Raw genomic sequence first — 19364 nt, 5'->3', positions numbered from 1 at the left:
GGCAATGCCCAGTGGTTTTATTTTGTAGAACTAGGAGAAATATTTCACTTCTACAAAAATGTACTTTTCTTCACCATCCAACGTCCATTTCTTACCTGGTCCTTACAAAAAGGTAAGTTGCTCACAACGTTCCTAAAAAAAAAGCACTGGCACTCTGGTTCCAATATAAATGTAACCTTGAGGTTTCCACTTGGATCAAGCAGCTTTCACAATTACTTATGGAACTAATTAAGCATTGAAGGGCAGAAGTCCAGTGCTTCGTCTACAGCTTTGGCTTTAACTTGTATAGTTGCCAGTTCTACTGGGCTGAAACTCTCTCTCTGCTCTCCTTGAAGAATTGAAAGAATCTTAATTTGTTTGCCTTGCTGAATGGCCTGGTAAAGAATAAAGATTCAACTTTTGCACCACAGTGAGGAACATAAAGCATGGTGCAAAATTAGACAGCTCACTGCACAGTGGATAGCACAGTGGATAAAGGGGAACAGGTGGATGTTGTATACTTGGATTTCCAGAAGGCGTTCAATGAGGTGCCAGTTGAGAGACTCATCCACAAGATAAGGATGCATGGAGTTGGGGGTAAGGTATTAGCATGGATAGAAGATTGGTTAACCAATAGAAGGCAGAGAGTTGGGACAAATGGGTGTTTCTCTGGTTGGCAATCAGTGGTGAGTGCCACAGGGGTCAGTGTTGGGCCCATAACTGTTCATGATATACATCAACAATTTGGAAGAGGGGACAGTGTGTAGACTGGTCTCCTTACTTGAGAAATGATAAAAAAACACTACAATGCTGGAGGAACTCAGCAGGCCAGGCAGCATCCATGGAGAAAAGCAGGTGGTCAATGTTTCGAGTTAGACCCTTCCTCAGGACTGAAGATTGGAAGAGGGGAAGCCTAGTAGATAGGAGGGAAAAGCAGAGCAGTGATAGGTGGACAAAAGAGGGAGGCAGGGTAGGCACAAGGTGGTGACAGGCAGATGCAGGTAAGAAATAGTGATAGACAGGTGCAGGGGAAGGAAGGAGAGCAGATCCACCAGGGATGAGTCAAAAAGGTGAGGGAAAAAAAAAGGGCAGGAAAAAAGAGAAATTGGCTAGGAAAAGGGAAGAAAAGAGGCATGTTTGGGGGGGGGGGAAGGGGGGGGATGAGTGAGGGGATTACTTAGAAGTTGGAGTTCAATGTTCATGCCATTACGCTGCAAAATTCCAACATAGAAAATGAGGTGCTGTTCCTCCAGTTTGCGCTTGGACTCCTCCTGGCAGTGGAGGAGGCCGAGGACTGACATTTGTACTGGTTTTGGAGGTGGTGTGGGAGGGGTTCACCAGCTTGATTCTGGAGATAAGGGGGTTAGCCTATGAGGAGAGACTGAGTCGCCTGGGACTATACTCATTGGAATTCAGAAAAATGAGAAGATATCTTATAGAAACATATAATATTATGAAAGAGATAGATAAGATAGAGGCAGGAAGGTTGTTTCCACTGGTAAGTGAGACTAGAACTAGGGGACATAGCCTCAAGATTTGGGGGAGTAGATTTAGGACAGAGATGAGGAGGAACTGCTTTCCCCCCCCCCCCCCCCCCCCCCAGAGAGTAGTGAATCTGTGGACTTCTCTGCCCAGGGAAGCTACATCATTAAATATATTTAAGACACAGTTAGATAGATTTTTGCACAGTCGGGGAATTAAGGGTTATGGGGGAAAAAAGGCAGTTAGGTGGAGCTGAGTCCACGGCCAAATCAGCCATGATCTTATTGAATGGCGGAGCAGGCTCAACAGGCCAGATGGCCTCCTCCTGCTCCTATTTCTTATGTCCTTTTATGTCCCAATCACATACAACTACTCTCTCTGCACAAAACATCAACTAATGTAATTAACCATTCATAGATAGGCAGTCAAAGAAGCAAAAACAATGCTGAACCCTAAAATATTCACAGATCAAAATGTACATTGCACTCTTAATCTACTCTATGGGAATTTGGAGTGGTCTCTACTGATTTTATTTGGAACCTTGCTCCGTGTACGTGTATACCACCAACTTTACAACAATTCTTTTTTCTGGATATCAAATAAACCTCAGCCCCAATTTTACAGCTTTCTACCATCCATCAACAAACTACTCAGAAGCTTATGATGTTTATTATTACTAGCAATCACTTACTTACTCAGTGTCTGTACACGCACAAAACAATGTAATTAAGCATGACCTTTTGGTTCAATTATCTAGGTTTGAGCTTGTGTTCCTTTTCAATGGTTATTTTGTACACTTAATTTTCCTGGAATGCTTTGTGTGTATTAAAACTTTGATGTTTCAAATAATTTAATTAATTTGCCCAAAAAATAAACAAGAGTTGAATAATCAATGACCAAACAGTTATCCTTCTGTGTCTATACTGTAGTACAGGCATCTGCTACATCACTGAACAAGTGTTCATCATGCAACACGATACATAACATTCATCAGTAAAAAACTGATTCACTCTCCACAAAGAATGATGGTGAAATTCTCTCCATACAGCCTAGCTGATTTTCAATGAATCCAAAGTCCAATTTTTCACATCACTTTCTTTATCCCCATCGAATGTTATGGTATCTCTGGAAAAATCCATGTACCTCTTTGTACAGAAAGATGCCTCTATCCTACCTTCCAACCTCTACTAGGTAACCTAGGAGAAACATCTAACAACAGGAAAGACAGTGTTTGCTAGCTGGCAATGACGATCAGAGAAGACTGTACTGAGAGGGGCAAAAAGAAGTTCAAGACATTGAATTGTTGGCTTCTGCTGCTGGCCAATTAAAGAATGCCTTTATTGAAAAATAAAAGAATCTCAACTTCTCTGATGGGATGGCAGGAGAAAGAAGAATGAACAACTGAGAAAGAAAGAAGGAAGAAAGGGAGCATTAATTTCCAAGTATTTGCAGATGCCATTCTGTTTTACCTCCACTGGCACCAAATTGTCAGAGTGTTTCTTTAGCATCCAGGGCAGGATGAGCAGAAATGTTCACAATTAAGTCTAGAGATCAAAGCCATTATCCTCCAGAAACCAGGCCAGACTGTGACCTTGATCTCATTTCTGACCTTGAGCAGAGTTTCGGGCTTCATTTCCACATCATCTCCAGGATAACCTGCATAACCCTGCTCGACTCCAAACTTGCTTCTGCTCACCTGCTCTTCAAACCCTCATCCATGCTTTGGTGACCTCCAAATGTGACTAACATTGTACACGCCTTAACTTTGCAATCATCCAAAACTCTGCTGCTTGTGTCTTAACTCACACAAAGTCCAGCACACCCACCTGACCTACAAAGTAATTTAAAAATTCTTCATCTTATTCTCAAATTGTTCCATGGCCATACACTGGCACAACTTTTAAATAATTGAATGAACCACTTGGTTACCATGGGCTTAAGCTCTGGAATTCCCTCACTAAATCTCCCTCTCTGTCCTTTAGAGCAATCTTAAAATCTGCCTCCCAGACCAAGTCTTTTATCATCAACTCATGTGGATTGACATTTTTTTTAAACCCGTTTTGATGATAGTTCTGTAAAGTGCCTTGGAATGTTTTAGCTACATTAAATGTGCTACATAAATGCAAATTGGTCCAGTTTGAAAAAAAGACAACACACTCCTGTAGATGCATTTAAAACCCTCAGGACAATCCAACTTGCCTTATGGCCACTGAAGATTGTGGACTCCATTGTCACATGGATCTCACAGCCACACACCACTCTTGGTGCTTTTCCAGTCAATCATGGGTGCACCAGCACATTTCCATTTCCTTCAACAGACCTCTAAGCGGTGTTCACAAAAAGGGAAGCGAAATCCTTGACCCAACTGCTGTTGCTCACATTAAGGGAAAGGAGGACCGGCAGCACAAAAAAAAAGCATTAAAAGAAAAAGAAGTTTAAAACTTTTCTGGCAGCTTATTTACTCTGACTTCTGAATAACCTAGAGTATTCATACCAGAAAACTTTACGAACCACAGCATTTTCACTGCCAAGCAACAGGATTGCATGCCATGGTCAAGTCCTTCAAGCTGTTAATGACACTCCACAACAAATTTAAAAGAAAATGCCTCGATTTTATATAGCATGATTGTTAACAGGAATTACTTCACCCTACTCCTACCCCAAGGAAGCAAACAATTACAAAAAAAAAGGCAATTCAATGTCATTTGACTGAGAACCCCACTCCCCATCTCATTTAGTACAGAGTCTCCATAGAGCGTCAATGGTGTAGATTTCAGTTTTCTCGAGTGCATTCCAGGTAATAATCTAAACAGGGTGCAGAACATTAACAAGCTTTTACTCAGGTTGAACAACAGTTGTAGTTACTGTTTCACACCATTTGATTTCTCCTGCCTCCACCTTGTTTTTCCTCTAATTTCCTAGCCCATGCACCTTACCGCCACACCCCCTCCACAACATCCCAGTGACCCTTCTACTTTGAAATGCATGGATTGGGTTTCCTTACAACCCCAGCTGGCTCATACTGGTAATTAGCAATTAGCAGTTTACGTTGTCTTATTAGAAGAGGCTTAATTAATATGAGCAGGGCTCTTATTTCACACATGACTGTGTGCAGGTGCTAACATGGAAGTCTCAGAATTAAAACTTATTCACTGCACCGAGATGAACAGGTTTTGCAAAATAAGGAATCATGAGAAAGGATACTGCCCTCTCTAAACTCATCCAGGTATTTGCACAGCCAATGCAGTGTCTTAATTATGCAAGAAGGTGCTTGTGCAGGAATTTCGTGAAGTGATTTTAATCAAATGATGAACTCTAGACCTTCGGTGTGACATGTGTCAGTGAATGACCCCTATCCTGCCTCATTCAGATACACTGCTTGGTTCTATTTAATCGGTCTAATTAGTAGGATACAAGTACAGTTTCCTCCATAAGCACTTAAAGAAGAAACCAAGGATTTTTGTGTCATTAATTGCTAACAATGATTTGCATCCTATTTGCCAAGAGATACTATTCAAATCCACTATCCCAATCATCAAAGTGGGATTCAAAAATCAAGCTGTGTCGCACTGAAACAAAATAAATTCTGGGTCATTCTCTATGCAGATGCTTGTATTCAGGAGTGTAATTATAACCACAAAGTGGACTGAGTTTAGATACAAAGGCCAAGAAAGTGCTCCAAGCTGCTTTTTTGGCATCTGAACAACTTTGTCGGTCACCCCAACAGAGTTATGAAAGTCACATAAAGAAAGAACAGGAATTTCATTTACGAGGTTCATAGAACAATGTTGGTGGGTTTCCCTGTGTAACAGGGTCTGAAACTGGCACTGTGGGTTTCAGCATGGCATTCCCTATTGATGAGTTGCAAGTTCTTGCAGCTGTCGCCATTTAACTCAGCAGGTGTGATCTTTGCAGGCTGCTCTTAAGGGGTTGTGCCACAATTCAAGCAACACTGTTCCAACTACTGGGGAGTGTTGCTGCTGAATAAATGGACACTGCAATGATTCAAAGTGGGCGAATGCTTCCAGGTCTGAGGAACCTGGACAAGCTGGTGAATAATAATGCCAGCAGGAGGTACCTCCTTTGTTGTCCCTCCTGGTGTACAACCAGGTGCTCCTTGCAGGAGGTTGGCAGTGATATTTCCATAAAGACACAGTTGCAGCCTATGAATGTCTGCACTTTGGGAAAACCAGCCATACAGGCAGATATCTATGCACACTGCCTGTTCCAGTAGGCTGAAGTAGACAGGGTCTCTACACTTGATTGTGGAGTTTGGGGACCTTGCTATGGCAGCAGTGAGTGGCAAGCTGTGAAAAGTGGTAGAGATCAGTGGCAACAGCCTGGGATGATCCCAAAGTCAGGAAGGAGAGAGTGACTGTGACCCTGACCTCCATGGCCAAAGCACTGAAGACACACTCAAGGCTGTATTTGAGATTGTGGGAGGTCAAAGCTCTCAGTGAGGACAAAGAATTAAGTTTGAGAGCTGGCCCTTTAAATAGAACAGTTTCAGGAGAAACAGGATTAGTAAAACCTGGCTGCTGTTTGAGTAAATAGAACAGTCTATTTTCAGATCAGTGTGGTTAAAAATCTCACTGCAGATGAACTTGTACAGACAAACTGGACCCACTTGTACCTATTTAACACACAAACTGCATACAAAAGCTGTTTTGCTTATGCTTGAAGGCGCTGGCTACCATTTTCGTTGATAGTACCACCCATCCAGAAATTGGACCCAACACCTCTAGGTGAGATTCACCTTGGTGTCACTTGAGATCATCATGCTGGAAGAACTTATCTGTCTGGAGAATGACCATTCCACCTCACTGAGAAACTGGAACAGTAGTGGGCAACCTATGATCTTTACTGATAACTCCCTGTAAACAAAGAGCAAACCCTACAATGTTAGCTAGGAGATGTCCCTACAAGGACATTAAATGTTTTGCTGTCCATACCATGGTAAATTTATGATTCTGGAGGCCATCATTGTGTTTGTGCTGGTCAAAAAAAACTCTCCAACTTTGTCCCAGCCTTGATGTGCCTGCCCGAGTTTTCCATGCTATGCATACATGGTTCAATGCTGGGTCCAGAGTGCTTAATATAGACACAGCCCAGATCTGTTGCAATCTGTGTATGAATACTGAACCTATGGGGCCACTCACAGCATGGAACCCAATCAGTGAGGTCAAATGTGGGAAGTCAGGGTGGAGAGGGAGCTGGGGGTTGGGTTGTCAGTTGGGGGGATGTGTGTCACTGGTACGCATATACGCACACAGAAAGCACTTGATCAACCCCTGCCTCGTTTACCCTCACCTCTATGGCAGCTTTATAAGCTGCTACAAAGCAACTCCCTTGGAGAGAGTTCTCAAAAGTTGTGATCTGCTAACTGTGACTCCCAGTGGTGAAGATGTAGCTGCTGCATCTCCAGGGGCAGCTGCTATTGGGAACCACATAGGTCCTGGCGCCCAATTTTTCAGAAGGTTAATTTTCTGAATTTTGCAATTTTTTTTGTGTGTGGGGGGGTGGGTTCTCCCTTAATTGGGTGTTAGTTCTAAACACAGCAAAGGTGGTGTTGAAAAAGATCAGTGGAGCTGAATTTTGTAGAGGGCTGGGCTAACATTTGGGAAAGTTTACACCAGAGAAAATGTGTAAGGGAGAAACAAATGAAAAATGTGAATAAATAAGGAGATGACTCTCCTCGACACAGGATGTGCACAGATTTGCACTACTCTGGGATAACACGATTTTCATGGATACAGCAGTGTGTTTTTTTGGGGGGTGCGGGAATGTCCAAATTTGTAGGATAAGGAGTGGGAGCACACACACACTGCTGAACCTGCTTTCATTGACACAGTCAACGTGGTAACTGATTGCTACAAGATTTTATTTTACGGAGCAGCCTTCTGAATTATTTCCCAGAGAGAGAACAACTGGGTCTGATAATGGAACTCCTTCAGGAGTGTGATAAATGACTGCTGGGGAGTGAGATCCATGGTGCTGCTGACAAATATCAAAAGGGGTGTGGCCACTAATGTCAAGTACATGACGAGCATATTTCTCTTACTGCCTGCTGGAGTCATGGATCCTCCTTAGCCCTCTTCTGCCCCTCCCCCACTGAACATGGCTCTCCTGCTGCTGCTTATGCTGGGACTGTTCCATTTCATCCACCCCAATAATTAGCAGAAAGGTGCACTCTGTTCATTTCTGGGATCAATACTGTTTTCTTCATAAAGATGTGGCCACAGTTTTTAAAAGACTTAGAAAATACTCACTCACCACATCTTAACCCTATCACACAGTCCCACTCACTGCAGCTCTGCAAATAGAAAGGTTCGCATTTTGCCCCGTGCCAAATTTTCAATGCTTTGCTACTGATAGACCTATGAGGTGATACGCCTGGCTATTAGAGCTATTCCAACTTTTTAGTGTTACGACTGCAAGGAAGAGGCCCCCCAAGTTTTTGGCATGCTAAACTCTCATGAGGAACTCCGATTGCTGAATATCTATGCCAGGACATTCCTCATTGTCTTCCAGTTAAGAGTGCAGACCTAAAAACAAAATGGGTTACTAAAGCTAGACGTTCTTTAGCAAAATGTGTATGTGTAGTACAGGAAATGAGAAGATAGAGCAGACACAGGCTTGGTTGTGAACCATCATGCTCCCACCCCATCTAAAAATCGCTATCCAATTTTGGGCACAACTGCACCGGAAAATCATTACCATGGTGTGACCATTACAATAAATTATCATTTTTCTTCCTGCCATGCATGTGTGGTTAAGTACCAAAAATTGCAATTAGGCATGCAAGCTGCAAGAAATAAAGTGAACAAGATATATCACATACTGCATGACAAGGAACAATGTGGTGCAGGAAAGAATGTGTCTTGGTCAGATTACACCATCTCAACATTGATTAATTATACATTTTTAGGCCAAACTGATGCAGAAAAGGAAGAAATCTGGGAGACATTGGAATGTGGCAATCTCATTAGAGCAGAGAAGGTTAAGGGGAGATGTGACAGAAGTGTTCATGTAGGGAATTGATGGAGTGAAAAAGGAGAAATTGTTCCTCACGCAGGGGGAATCAATAACTGGAAGACACAAATTTAAGATTAATATTAATTTAAGGTGGCATAGGATTTTTTAAAAACTGCAGGGAGATTGTGATCTGCAATGCACCATCTAAAAGGGACAATGGAAGCAAATTCAATTTAAGAAGAAAACAAAATATGCAGAACTATGAGGAAAGACCATAATAGGACTGACTGGACAGTTCTGCAGCCCTACCATGATTCGTTTACCTGTACAAGTAGAAGAGATGAGTTCTGTGTTGCATCTGTACAAGTGCAAAATTAAGGTGCAAAAGTCACCCATTTCATTTAAACTCAGTGATTTGTCCACAAAAATTTTTTTTTTAAAAAAAAGCAGCACATGCTCAAATTATTTTAACAACATTTGAACTGTGCAACAAATTGTCAGTTTTCAGTATCACTGGAATATCACTAATGTTTGTGGAATAATACACAGAAGACCCATCTGGCCCATTGTACTATCAGCTCTTGGAATGAGCTTTCCAATTAGTCCCACCAACCTCTCTTTGCTCCCAGTAGTGCATTCCAGATCACAACTGCTTATTGCCATTACCTTGTGGCCGTGGTTTCATCCTTTTAAAATGGCGAGAAACTAATAAATTAAGGATAATAATAAAAAAAATTTAGAATGCTAAATCTTTCACTGGAGGAGTGGAGGGACAGATGATGTCAGGTGTACAATCCAGAGGAGTCAAGCCAGGACAGTGAGATTGTAGAAGCAAGATAAGGAAAAGCTATTATAGAAGGGCCACTAGCAAGTGATGGGCGAGGCGTCCAGCTGGCTTGTGTGTTTAGGTTATGGGAGCACCCATCTCTGTTACTCACATTGCTGGTAACTCATTTACTTTATAACATTGTTTATGGTAGCAGCACTCTGAATCAAAGTGCAAGTAATCTCCCTTGTTCAAATATACAGAGCATAACATCAACAATCTGCATTTCAATACTGTTCTTAATACAATAAATATCCCAAGGTGTTCCCAGAAGTGATTATCAGACTAATTTTGACATCAAGCCAAATATTGCCACGAATAACCATAACCTCAAAGATGCAGGTTTTAAAAATAGCTTGAGAGGGGATGAGAGGTGTGCAAATGGACAGAAATGAAGATATCTGAGGTTACTGAAACGCAGCCAACAGTAGCCAAAACAGATTAATATTTGAAGTCATTTCAATCTCAAAATCACACAACTAAGAGGACAGATTTCAGTAAGAGAAATAGCAACATTAAATATATCCAAAATTGTTTATTGAAATATACATTATTCCCAGCAATTCACTGCAATCTCTTGGATAATACTAGAGTTGAAGCTTTGAAAACCTGGAACAAATAATATTTGCAGAAACAGGAAAAAGGTTCTTTGGCAACAAAAGCTATTGGCCATTGATGAATTACAATTTCCACAGTTAAAGCTCAGAAAAGGGAATGCAGGCGAAGCACACGAAAAATCTTACGAGATTCTCAAAACCAGCAAAATGTACCCAAACAACCTCTTTGACACAATGGAAAATAGTACAAGTTAGACTCGATAGGGTGCTCAATGATCTCTAATACTTAACAGCTGATGTAAAAAAACCTAAAAGAAAGCAAAAGGCAATAGATACCATTACCACAATTTCTGGCTGAGCAGATGGGTAATTCTAAACCAGCAGAACAAATCCTACCTCAATACACTTTGTGCCTCCTGATGACAAAGACGACTGCTTTGAACATGAACATTCTTTACTAACTAGACTAAACACAAAGCAATGATAAATAATTAAAATCACTAAATTACACACATTCAAGGCTAGCAGATGATCACATTCACAAAAAGTAAATTGCACAAGTCCACAGATAAGAGAAGAAAATGACTGCTGTATTGCATTCTGGTATGCAAAATGTTACAAAGCCAAGTAACTGAGAGTGGGCGATGCATTCAACTAGAAACAGATGAAACTAGTTAATGATGTTTCGCGTATCGAATGTCAGAAATAAAGTGAAACATTCTATGAGAAAACCTCATATTTAAGTGTAAATCCCAATTTATTGTATAATCACACAAGTGTTAGGAGATACCACAACAAACATGAAAATTAAGTGTGGTATGAAGCTGAACTCCTGAGGAACAACAATAATTTCAAAGAACTTCTGCAAAAAATTGTCCTATTTAAACTTGGATTGTGTCGACAATGAACAACATCAACATCTGCAGCGCCCTGTTTGGGGGTGGGAGAGAGGGCAAAATTGGTCTTGGATAGAGATGAATTGGCAGGGATTTGACCCACACTCCATTTTCTTTTCCACATTTAGAGCAAAAAGGTGGCACATTTTGCTATCTCCAAAAACTAATTTCACCCTATACAAAGATATGGCTCCACAGGCATCTGTAGCTCCTCCAGTATCTTCTCCAAATGGTCACTTGACATGATTCATAGAGTATTGGAAGACTTTGTAACCATCTTTGAGCTCATTTGCCATATTGAATACGCAATGCATTGGAAAAAAAAACACTTTGAGTATGACTATTTATCACTTTCTTTTCCTTTCCCTGACCACCAGTCTTTAAAAAAATCCTCTGAGAAACCAAATTTCATCTTCGTTTTATACTTAAAATGCTCCTCAACAACTAAGTGGTGTATGTTGTAATAAAAACATGATGTAGGCACATTAACAAAGTCACTCATTTATCTCAGTTTGAGAGAGTCTAGTGACAACATTGTTTAGATTTATTAAATGTTAAATCTAAATCTCTGATTTTACACAGCCATTTTACAACAAACAGCCAAGTGGGAAAAAAAATCTTATCAGAGCCAATAGGCTAGGTTCACTCACATAAAATCATGTGAGAAACAAAAGGACTGCAGATGTTGGATTATCAAGACAAAAAGAAATGCTAGAGGAACTCAGCAAGCCAGGCAGCATCCATGGAGAAAAGCAGGTGGTCAACATTTCAGGTCAGGACCCTTCTTCAGGACTGAAGACAAGAAAAGGGGAAGCCCAATATATAGGAGGGAAAAGCAGAGCAGTGATAGGTGGACAAAAGAGGGGAGGCGGGGTGGGCACAAGGTGGTGATAAGGAGATGCAGGCAAGAGACAGTGATAGGCAGGTATGGGGGAGGAGGGGAGAGCAGATCCACCGAGGGATGGGTCAAAGGTAAGGAGGAAAACAAAAAGGTTAAAAAAAAGATAGGCTGGAAAAGCGAAGAAGAGGCATGGGGGGGGGGGGGGCGGGGGTGTGGGGTTACTTAAAGATAAGATTGAATTCTCCCACTTGAAGTCATCCCCTCAACCATTCCCCCAAACTATGCCTCTTTTCTTCCCTTTCCCAACCTCTCTTTTTTCTACCCCTTTTTCTTCCTTACCTTTGACCCATCCCCCCGGTGGATCTGCTCTCCCCTCCTCCCCCGCACCTGCCTATCACTATCTCTTACCTGCATCTACCTATCACCACTTTGTGCCCACCCCACCTCCCTTTTTGTCCACCTATCACTGCTCTGCTTTTCCCTCCTATATATATTGGGCTTCCCCTTTTCCCATCTTCAGTCCTGAAGAAGGGTCCTGACCCGAAACGTTGACCTCCTGCTTTTCTCCATGGATGCTGCCTGGCCTGCTGAGTTCCTCCAGCATCAGTGTTTTTCACCTAAAAACCATAGGTATTTACCGCTTAGCTGAACAGCAACCAGCACAAAACACACATTTTGAAAGGCACTAAGTACAGAATGAAATACCATCCTGAGGAAGGTCTACAGCCATTCCACATCAAGGGTGAAAAAGTTCCACCTAGTTTTTTTACTCCAAGTTTAAAATTCCTCTTTCCATATCCAAAAATGGGAAGATTTAAAATTAAAAATCATAAACAAACCCAAGAAATACACTTATTCCCAAGAGTGAGTAATTTCTCACTCACAACTAATACTTACAACTTTCATAGCCTCAGACAAAAAAAAACTTGTGCTATCCCTTAATACTCAAACTGCCACACTTCTACCAAGGAACAATGATGACAGGGCTGGATAATTCAGTGACGAGCACCAGTTAAACAAGCCCTGAGGATTATTATAACAGCATCAGGGTCCGAGTTGGAAATTTTGTTTCAAGCCAAAAATTTAAGACTTATCAGGTAAACAGGTTGATAGTTCTTCAATATGTGACATTTAACTTTAAGACTCAATTTTGATTCTACCTGGGATGCAGACATTGCTTGCAAGGCCAGTGTTTATTGCTCTTGACTGCCCATGAGGCAGTAGCTAGTTGCCTTCTCAATCCCTGCAGACTGTGAGGTGCAGGTGCTCTCAAGCATCTATTAGGAAGAACATTTTGAATTTCTGACCCAGTGCTAATGCAGGACTGTTACTATATTTCCAGGTCAGGGTGGTGCTTGACTCGCTGGGGAACTTGCATGTGGTGGTCGCATGGCCCTGTTGTCCTTTCTTGGTTAAAGGAAAAGTCTTAATTTGAGGGTGGGTGGGGTGGCATGACATAAAGGAGAAGAAACCTACATTTTACACAGTCCTTTAATCTGATGCCAGCATACACATATTAGTTGAAGATTTTCTGTGCATGTTTTAGCAGAAAGGATAGAATAATTTTGCAAATTATCATGTAAATGATCATAGCAGCGAGAGTCCGTGATCAAAGATCTATTGGAGGTTACTTCCAAAATGTAATGTGTTCATGCACATATTTTGGGATGGCTTTAGCTACAACTAAATAATTTGAGAATTGAGATGAGAATTTTTAAGTTTTGAATAGCAAATTTAAATATGTTTAGTTTCACTGAAAATAGATAGAGTAGCTAGAACCCCACAGCCCCGTACGTTACCAAGAGGAAAATCTTTGAAATTTACTATTGGGATAACTAGCTGACAACTGAAGGGAAGTTACAGAAAGGAGATTTAAAAAGACAGTTGACAGGAGGCCTGACTGCAACAGGGCATTGCTGTGCTAATGCCATTTATGTATTTAGTGCAGTAGACTATGAGGACCCAACAGAACTTCAGGCATCCTGCCCACTTTAGTGTACAAGACACATTAGTGTACATTTTCCTGTACCATTTGATGTTTCCAGGCCAGAGCATTTCTTCCCTTCATTCACAACACATAGTAAATCCCATTGCTATGAGGATCACTTGGTACTGGAAGAGTGACTACAAATTTAAAATGCACATAAACATTTGAAGTCTGTATGTAAACAAAGCTGTTAAATGAACCTGCTTTCAGTAGATATTTTAAATGTATGAAAGCATTTTTTCAACCACACTTCCCTCAAGAGTTTGTCCAGTGTACATTTCTCCTTTTTCCCCTCCCATCCTGCTTCCTAAGAAACATGAATTTGCAAAGTAGAAATTTTACCCTTCTCGACTTCTTTGTCATTTACCCAGTTTCCAAATCTTCCATTTTGTATAATAGTTATCCAATATAAAATTAATTTAAAATCAAGTAGTTTAGTCATCAAATATGTACTTCTAAAATCTGGAATCAAAACTTACCAAGACTGTCTCTACTGTTCTGATTATCTTAAAAGTCCTACGTTAATTAGAGCTGGAGTGGTCTCGATTCTTCTAGTTTTTGCAAACACAAAACACACCCCAAGTTGCAATTGCAACTTGTGAGGCCATAAAGAAAAAAGCTGCATGCTCAGCACATTCTCCTCAAAGTTTTCAGAAAAAGTCAGCAAGTCTTTATTTCCCACAATCTTCTCTTCCTGCTAAAATCTGGCAACTTTTTACCAATTCAAGTCAATGTAAAAGGTGGCAGCATGTGACCTAAACATCTCCCATTTCTGACCCACCTCCTGAGCCCAATAGCTTCTGAAACCACTGAGCTACTGTCCTGAAGTGCACATCAACATTACATGCTATTTACGAGGGTAAGTGCTACAGTTGCACATAAAAACCACTGTCACATTTCCTCTTTTTAATTTTTTTTTGGAAAAAACATATCTGGTTGGCCATTATACTGTTTGGATTTGTGCAGCTCAATTTTAATGGGAATGTTAAAGAAAAAACCTACTTTTGACAATTGCATCAATGTCCCCTTTTATTCATCTTTTAAAATTATTTCTGCCATATGCTCAAGCAACAATTTTCTTTGGTATGGGTCCTCTCAAATAAAATATAATGCTGTGATCTCTATGTCAGATTTACTTCACAACACAGGAGAAGACACACATAAAAATGCCAGGCCAGCTATTCCACAACAGTTTCTAGCCCTATTTTGAAAGTTTAACACATGTCAAACCCTTTAATACATTTTTCAAAGAAGCACTAAACCAACCATTTACTACACTGGTAAAAATCTAACGTTACTTTTAATTATCCATGCACGTGGCACAAATCAAGACAGAATTTAGATCATTTATCAAGTACATTTGCCAGCAGCATTGCCAAAGGTCAGTTTAAAAATAAGCTGTAAAATAAAAACTATGTACAAGTCATACAAGACCATTCTTAGCCTCAAGTACAATCACTATGTTTTAAGTGTTATATGGCAGAAAGTCAGCACGAGCTTTGATTAACCAGGTCTTCATTAAAGTGCTGAGACTTCATTAAATTTACACAAACTGTTTCAATAACTTGAAGAGAATGCCTAACCCCACTCAGTAAAAACAGAATTATTTTCAATGTGTCCAAGGCACTACACATAAAATACAAAACTGAGTTGTGCAGATTCCTACTTCAGATACAGTGCTCCGCGTGCCTGCCATTAGTACTGGCAAAAGCTGAACATACTTTTTACACAGATGTTGGCTAACAACCCAATGGACCTGTTGTGACCTCCTATGAAATCCCGTACCGCCAAAGCAATTCAAAAGTAGTAAATAAATGTTTAAACCACTTGGCTGCCAAGTAGATAATATTTTGGACATGGCATGAAGGCAGATATCTGGAATTTTAGAAATTCCTGTGAACCACCTTAATGCAGAGAGTATAAACAAAGATTAAATATTGTTCCCATGTCAGAATAAAAACTTACTGTTTTTTTTAAGTTTAGACAAAGGCTAAGTGGATAGAGCGAATTGGCGTGCATGGTGTTAGACAGCGACGTTAAGAAACAGATGCATTACTAAATCAACAACATTGAATTAGATCATTTTCAAGTTGCTAAGGATTAGAATACTTACATCAAAATCCAATATCCACACTATGGAAATAACTCAGACATGATCAGAATTTTGCTCATTATGAACCATTTAAGCCCTTGTTTGAAAAGAAGCGACATTGTACAAAGTGATATTGAAATTTCTAGCAAAATGGATACTCTGTAGAAAAGCACACTTATGAAGCAAGCAATTCTTAACTTTTTGGAATATTAATAGCGTCTTCATTGTCCGTACAGCACATCACAGTAATTTTCATCAGAAACACAACAGAATAAAAGTTACAGCATCTGCTGCATTAAACTGCTCCAGGCAACAAACCACCTTCTTTCATATCACACATGGAGACTCATTCTTGAGTGTCCAGTCTGTCACTCTGCTCAATGGCTTCCTAGGATGCAAATTGGGGAAATGAGGTGCCTCCAACAGCAGATCTAAAAGGGCAGGTTGATGTTATGTGTTCCATTGGTTGGGATTATGCACAAGTTAGCACTTTAGATCAAAAAAACTATAAAATCTGTTACCTTATGGTTAAGTTATTGAGATAATTAATAGTGGATATGCAGTGATAATTAAGACAGTAATTCTATTGAGAGGTTTTATCCAAAATCATAAACGAAAATGGCAAGGATCAAGCAACAAGGAGCAATAAACATCCTTGAAATGCAAAGGATGAGTTTGCCATTTTTCTTTCATGTACCCGTTAATCTGTTACTATATAGTATTTAAAGCATAACTCTGGAAAGCCATTTTAGTTCCTTTTTTAAGAGGCATGAGGGGTCATACAGACACGACAATCCTCTCGCATACACAAATTAGCAAGATTCTTACTTCTAGATGGAGGCAAATATAAAGAGTGAATTATAAAGCTGTATTAGAAAGGATTCAGTTCCAATGAGAACTGTTAGTGAAGCTCAAATAATTTTCACATTTCACCTGAACCATCTGATGGTCTTACACTTATTTTCACAACAATCAGAAACACTATTCTCTCCCCCCCTCCCCACCCACCAAGTGAAGTGAGTGGGATTAATGGAGTTCAAATAGAAATTGCAAATTCTATCTGGAAGAAAATAATTCACATTGGGTAAAAGTAACCTGGATCCTGAGCCGGAAACAGCTGCTCTACCAACGTACAGGAAGGGTGCATGACCAAACAGCACTCAGCTTGAACAAATATGTTCATAAGTTTCTTTACCATCATGAGCTCAAGATTGTTAGTGGGACTGCAGGCTTCTTATTGAAATGCAGTAACTCAAAGGAAGTATTCCTCAATCTGAAAAGAGTTCCTCTGGTGGCTGTTCCATCAGAGAACCTAACCTGGGATGGTAACTGGATAAAGGCCTGGTATTGGGCATGGTCCAGGGTACAACAGGCTGTGATTAGACTGGATGTCAATTATTATCCTGACTGGAGACACAGCTAAAGTTTGCTCATACTATATAACTGAAAAAGAGTTAATACTACTGTTTTTATTGGAAAGCTAGTCAAAATATAATTAATCTCACTACTCAGATCATATTTCTTTATGGATTGGTGACTTTATTGCATTAATAATTTTCTATTTCATTAAATTACACTTTCAGTTGAAAGGGTTCAAAGTAAAGTACTGCATTTTGTGTGACATGTTAGCACACAACAAGCTAATGACTCACACACAAAGAAGCCTATTCACATAATGAATCATTAAAAAATAAAAAATGATCTAAAGCTGTAATCAACATCTAACCCTGTACATGCATTGAGCTTTTTACGTTTAAGATCACTGAGGCTTCAACTTGTAAAGATGCTAATCTCTCGAGCAACTATTCCTTGTCCTGTCCACTGTATACAGTAGTGATAGTGGTACGGTCTTTGACTATTGACAGGCTGTTTAAAAACATCAAATAACCAAAGATTCATCATTATTGAAGCAGCCTCACTTTTCCATGGAAATCTCGTTGAACTTTGCACAACAATAACTCGCAAGGCCATATTTACGCAAAAGTGTAAAAAAAATGCATAGCTAACTGGCGTTTACACAATCGCAGAAAGTTGCATTTTTGTTAAAAATGTAACCAAGCCAACAGTTTTCTAACCGCTAAACATCATATAATCCCTGTCCATAGCAAAAAGAAAATCAAATCACCTAAAGAGACCTGCAGTTAGCCGCCGTATTCGGGGATTTATGGGGAATAGTTGGCTTTCTCGGAGCACATCGAGGGCTGGTTTGCTGACAAGTGCAGTAGATGTGGATTTAGAGCAGGCTCGGATCCTCCTCCAATGCCAGACGCGCTCTAACCCGCAATAGCTACTCCGCTCCTCTTCTCAACGGGACCGGCGCCAGGGTTCAGCTGCATTTTACTAAATACCCCACCATACATTTCCAAAGTTCCCTTCTGTCGATACCAAATTAACCCGAGCATCGGATTAATAATCGCTGCTGCTGCTGTTTTAAATAATGTCTGTGTGTGGGTGGGGGGTATATTTTATATATAGCTGCCTACGGACTCGCACTCACTGGGCAGCAGCAGCTGTCCTTGTCTACTCTCCCCAAACTGGCCTAAGATCCACACCCCCCCCCCCCCCACCCCAGAGTCCCCGACACCATGATGTTCACAACACTTACCCTTAGTGACAACTCTCCGTCCACTCCGAGAAGGAACCAAAGGAACCCAGCGGGAAAAGGGGAGGGGGGGTGACTGTGTTTATTTTAAAAGATATAAAAAATCAAAAATACTTTAAACAAAATCTCGCAACCGCTTTCATAAACCTCTAGAAAACAATAGGACTAAAGTGTGCCCATGCTATCCCATTCCTCCAAACTATCTGGGTCCCTCTTCAGTCGAACTTCTTCATATTGTTACAATGAAACAAGTCGAGACAGGAGCGAGACACTCGGCGCAGCGGCCGCCGCAGACACCTCGCTGATTGATGGGCTGCGCAATCGCTCATAGGCTCTTCCCAGCCTTTTCAGCCCGCCTACCACCCGCTTCTAGCCAATCGGGAACGAGCACTCCCGCGACGGATGGCACTGTGAGCCATTGGCAAGAGCGCTATGTAAATTAGCTCCCCGTTTGCAACCCCGCCCATCCACAGCGGCGTCACTGAGCGCTGGGGGAAATTGCTACAAGGATGGGAGGCGGGCGGGGGGAAATACAGCGAGTTGTTTGTTACAGGATCCCGGGATTGTTACTTCACCCTGTTATGCAACGACGGGGTTATTACAGTTAGAGCCACTCGGACCGGCGGCATGCTCTCCACAATCCGCTTATAGTTGAGGATAATTTTCGTAAATTATTGTTTGCACACGCCTCCCAGAAACACAAGCAAACTAGTGTCGCTTGTGGTGCAAAATCCTTTTGACGCGGTTTAAAAAAAAGGTTATTCGGAATAATTTGCAAATATTACAATGGTTATAAGGGAAAAGATGTCTTCGTATACTATTTAGGATATCTAAGAGGCAAAGACTGCGTGCAAGCCTGTCATAATTGCGGGAAAAGTGACTAACTACATTTGCTTGAAATATGATACCAATAGGTTTTCTTACAGCTAGCCTGATTCGGCCGATATTTTGCATGTTATAAATAGAAAATGAAGTAGCAAAATGCCAGTGGAGTGCGTCACGTTACAGATCGGAGAGCACAGAGGCGGGATTTCCGCTCGGTCCCAGTAAATCAAACCCTCTTGATCTTTCTGGTTTCCGGCAAGTGCGGGCGACGATTCGAGCTTAGAGCTCGGTCGACACTGCTG

General features: G+C 40.8%; 1 protein-coding gene across 2 annotated transcripts in view; it reads right to left on the bottom strand.

The window, feature by feature from the left end:
• sertad2b (SERTA domain containing 2b) overlaps nucleotides 1-18517 on the bottom strand; it is a 75608-nt gene extending 57091 nt beyond the window's left edge. For both annotated transcript variants that reach the window (XM_052012804.1, XM_052012803.1), the window contains exon 1: nucleotides 18241-18517. The gene's annotated coding sequence lies outside the window, so the exon portion shown is untranslated. The remainder of the gene's footprint in view (nucleotides 1-18240) is intronic.
• Nucleotides 18518-19364: the final 847 nt, after the last annotated feature.

The sequence above is a fragment of the Pristis pectinata genome, chromosome 3 (genome assembly GCF_009764475.1).
Source record: "Pristis pectinata isolate sPriPec2 chromosome 3, sPriPec2.1.pri, whole genome shotgun sequence".
Lineage (NCBI taxonomy): Eukaryota > Metazoa > Chordata > Chondrichthyes > Rhinopristiformes > Pristidae > Pristis > Pristis pectinata.
Note: the sequence above shows the minus strand (reverse complement) of the source record. Positions and strands in the feature narration are given on the sequence as shown.